The sequence below is a fragment of the Berghia stephanieae genome, chromosome 7, assembly GCF_034508935.2.
Source record: "Berghia stephanieae isolate SIO BIC M18660-M18661 chromosome 7, UCSD_Bste_1.3, whole genome shotgun sequence".
Taxonomy (NCBI): domain Eukaryota; kingdom Metazoa; phylum Mollusca; class Gastropoda; order Nudibranchia; family Aeolidiidae; genus Berghia; species Berghia stephanieae.
Window position 1 is genome coordinate 16,241,256 of NC_088366.1, and position 4,758 is coordinate 16,246,013.

The following is a 4,758-nucleotide window of genomic DNA, read 5'->3' on the forward strand; positions in this document are numbered from 1 at the left end:
GACGTCACCGGCGGAAAAGTTATTAGAGAGAGAACGTCATGTTGGTTGTGTGCATGCGTCTCTCGTCCTCGTTTCCGGTGAAAGCGGCTTGAGACACTTCAAAACCAAATTGACGTTCTCTCTGCAAGGTGACGTCCAATCAAGGGACGCTACTCTTCCGCTAATCTCATTCCCTATAGGCAGGTCTGACATCCGAACCCACTTATGGGCCTAGTTTTATATGATTTTGTAATGGGCAATGTACTGATTCATTACAACAACGAGCCCATAATGTATTTGGTTATCAGACCTGCAAATGAAAGCAAATCAGTGCACGTCGGTCTTGGACAATGGAACTGAGAGCATGGCGTTTGAAGTTGGCACAAAATGTGTTTCAAGACTGACATTTGTAGTTGATAATGATGATGATGATGATGATGATGATGATGATGATGATGATGATGATGATGATGATAATGACGATGATTATGATGATGATTATGATAACGACGACGACGATTATGATGATCATGGCCATGATGATGATGATAACGATAATGATCATAGTGACGATGATAACAATAAACAAAAGAATGTGACATTTACATCATATCGTATCATCATAACTAGACGTTACGTCATGGGTTTTCCTAGAACAAATCGTATGATATTTATTTCATGAAAAATAAAAAAAATAGCAATATCACACACACACACACACACACACACACACACATACAACAAGACACATTCACATTAATATTCATACTGATTTCATTTATAAGAAAAAACGAATACCATCTTGATTTGCTATAATTTCCAAATTGAATGAAAAATGATTTTGGGACAAAGTTTTATGCCAGAGTTTTTATTGTATTTTATACTAACGTAAAGCTGAAAATAGGAAAAGCTTCGGATGAAAATCGAACTGGTTCCATACTAGACGACATGTACATATTTGCAGGTCTGATAACCCGATTTTAAGGGCCCCATTGTTATAATGGTCATACTCTCAAACCAACGTAAAATATTGTCCATTACAACAACCTTTAATCGAGGCCATAATGTTTGGTTATTAGACCTGCAAACATGTGCACTTTTATCCTAAGCCTGTCTTCCATTTCCACCTACATTTACGATTCCAGGGGTTCAGACAGCCACCATTGCTATCATTTAATGTGTCTCTACAACTTTGGCCGGGTTTGTATCGTTTGTTTATTTTATACTGTGCCGACAAACATTTTTAATAGTATTTGTAACATACAAGCATTATTATTGGTAATACATTTAATAATGCAGTAATAACATGATCCGACAAGAATTACATTACACATTATTATTTACATATAGACAAATTCTATTGAGTGCATAGTATGTAAAGCATGTACCCTAAATCACATGAGATAAAATAGGTAGGACAAGAACACTTTTATTAATTAGTTGACTGCCGTACTATAGAAAAAAAAACTTGTATTTTAAAAAAATGGCCAGAAAACCTGTCCTTCAAACATCGATTGACTTAAATGACTCTCATATTGGTAAAATAGTATCAAACCTGAGAAATAAGAAAGATGTCTCAGGATTCCAGATTTGAGATTTTTTTCCAAGGTGAAGGTCATTTAAATGGATCGATATTTAACCCTCTCCTTACCAACTACAGGAAAATCGTCACCCTCGTTACGATGCAACCAACAACTTTCTCATCTGATTATTCTTGTTTCTCATAAACTCTGAAGAAAATTTGTTTATTATAGCCATAAATACGTGACACTGTATTGTAGAGCTCATTTTGCTGAACAATATTATGCATAGAATGCACTTGTTAATCTTCTGTTTGAGTAAGTAAAATCTATTTTTGTGTTGGGAGAATGTTGAGTTTTGGGGAAAATTCTGAAACTGGCCGGTCAGGAGAGGGTTAAAGGAGTTTTCTGGCCAAATTTTAAATACGAATTTTCCAGACTACGGCAGACTCTAACTGGTTGAAGTACGTGAGATTAGCGTTTGTGGTAAAGATCAAATAAATGTAACGTATTGTCTCAAACTGGTGTTATAAGTCGGACTGATATTGGCAAGGAAAATTTAATTTATTGATGCTATAGGTTTGGGTAAAATGCTCACAGCATCCGCCAGTCGGATAAAAGGTAGCGTAGCAACACACAAAACTATTTGTAACCTTAAACTTTTATAGTTTGACAAATAGAATTTAGTGAGAACTAATAATCAAAATGGCTGTTTAAAAAGAATAACAAAGAGCTGACTGGCGTCAAGATTGTTCCATCTATAGTCAAGATTGTGAAACTAAGGTCAAGTTTATAAATGGTTTCATCGAGAAGAATAAATATCAAATAATTAATGGGTGTCTTTTATTCACAGGATTTATTTCATGAGTTATATTAAACCCTCTAGCCCTTGTATCGATGTAAGCATCAATATCTACAAGGTCTTGATTAAATATATATAATATATATATATATATATATATATATAATATATATATAGATATATATATATAGATATATATGTTTCACCCGTCTCTGTAACATTGTGAGATGCCTAAGTATTACATGAAGGAATATTATAGCTAACCCATCAAATAACCCTCCGACGTCAACGGGAATACCCCATATTGTCCAACCTGAGCATATTTGGGGTTGATAATCTTGTCCAAGGATAAAACGAAAGTGCTTAAGCGGAGCGGTGCAATTCCTTAATCACTCTAGACAACTTCCCCCCCCCCCACCCCCTCTCGTTTCATGTGCATTTAACACTGTAGTCAATAATTGAAAGACAGTAAAGCAACAAAGAGCAATTGAAGGCTGGTTTTCCAAAACTCGTTAAGTTGATTTTTCTACCGTTTAAGATTTTTTCTCCACGAGATAAATTGAAACGTAAACTTTATTTTAAGCACCAAATGGCACCAAAATTTCCCATGATTTGTGTGAATTTGAAGTTTAAATATGATAAAATAATAGACTGAATGAGAAATTTTAGGGGAAATAATCCCTAATATCTCAATATGGGGGGGGGGGGGGGGGGGACGGAATGAGGGAGTTTTGAAAAACCACTCTTCAATTACAGAACGAAATGACACAGGACTAGATAGTTACATAATGTTTTAAAATGTTTAATAGCGACTCATCCACTAAAGACGGTATAAGGTCAAAGTGGTTTAGATGATTTTTACATAAATGAATTTATGGTCAAAATATGAGATTTGTTTATCTATGTGTTTTAATGAAAACTTACTTTCTTATCCGAACCAGCGATCACCTGAGCGTAGGCCCTTCGGTCTTGTGCCATGACGTAGAAGTTAGACGTCTTTTGTAGGTTTTAATGAAAACAATTCTTCTTCTTCTACCGGCCTCCCTCTGAAGTAGATCAGAGTTAAATTCGGATGCTGGTAACGAATTCAAGGCGTTCTCCGAAGGGGCATAGGCATTGTCATAGAGTTTTGTAGTGACATAATATTTGTGTTGAAACCTGCATAATGAATGGATATAATTTCCATAGCGGCAAACGATTAAACTCCCATGATATTTCTGACCATTTCAGTTCTAAATTCCCTGGTTTTGTAACCGGATGACCTTGACATCATACAAGTTCAAGGCTGTGGGTCACAAAAATCAATTTCAAAGTTCAAGGAAATTATTTGCAACAGGAATGTTGTTCATGCCTGCAAATTACTCAATATATAAATTGTTTTATTTTTTCCATCATTTATTATAGAATATATAGATTTAGTTATATTTTCAACTCGATTATAAATCATAAATGATTGCAAATGAAACACGAAACAGTAAGTGGAATACAGCTTTCTTTACTCGAATCGTAATCATTTAATAGGGCATGCCTGTATGTATATCAAGTAAAGTGTATGACAAACTCTATATTCAATCTGCCTCTACCCAACCTCTCTCTCTCTCTCTCTCTCTCTCTCTCTCTCTCTCTCTCTCTCTCTCTCTCTTTCTTTCTTTCTTTCTTTCTCTCTCTTTCTCTTTCTCTCTCCCTCTTTCTCTCTTTCTTTCTTTTTCTTTCTCCCTCTCTCTCTCTCTCTCTCTCTCTCTCTCTCTTCTATCTATCCTCTCTCTCTCTCTCTTCTACTCTCCCTCTCTCTCGCCCTCTCTATCTATCTATCTATTTATATTTCTCTCTCTCTCTCTCTCTCTCTCTCTCTCTCTCTCTCTCTCTCTCTCTCTCTCTCTCTGTGTGTGTGTGTGTGTGTGTGTGTGTATGTGTGTGTGTGTGTCTCAATATATTTCATTGTTTCAACTATTTCTCATTCTTTTGTTCTTTTTACCGATCACAATGACACTTTTGACATCATCTTCCCCTATTACATTCCAAAAAAGGAAAACAATTATACTGTAATTTGGATATAAAATTATAAATCAAAATTCATTTGGTTAACGTAATATAATATAATATTGCATATTGTTACAAAATATAACACGTGACGTTAAGTTATGTACAGGTAGATTATTATGTTACCATCTGGCATAAAACATTTGTTTATTAAATATTCAAAATCGAATTAGAAAGATCGCCGTTTCAAAACTATCAGAAAGGATAACCAATTAGCATTTTATAATGTGAAACTCCCAAAGATCCGTCGGTGCTAACCAGTAAACTGAGGCACTCTGGAAAAACTCGGAATTAAAATTTTGGCCAGGAAACTCGTCCTTCAAATATCGATCGATTTAAATGACCCTCATCTTGGCAAAAACTCTTAAACGTGAGACTTCCCGAAGTCCCATGTTTGATAGTGTTTGCAAAGATGGG

The 4,758-nt window shown here is 35.2% G+C and overlaps 1 protein-coding gene across 1 annotated transcript in view; it reads right to left on the bottom strand.

The window, feature by feature from the left end:
* Positions 1-3,930: 3,930 nt before the first annotated feature.
* LOC144976790 (uncharacterized) overlaps positions 3,931-4,758 on the bottom strand; it is a 246,290-nt gene continuing 245,462 nt past the window's right edge. Inside the window, exon 6 of the mRNA XM_078921239.1 lies at positions 3,931-4,758. This exon is cut by the window's right edge and continues 820 nt beyond it. The gene's annotated coding sequence lies outside the window, so the exon portion shown is untranslated.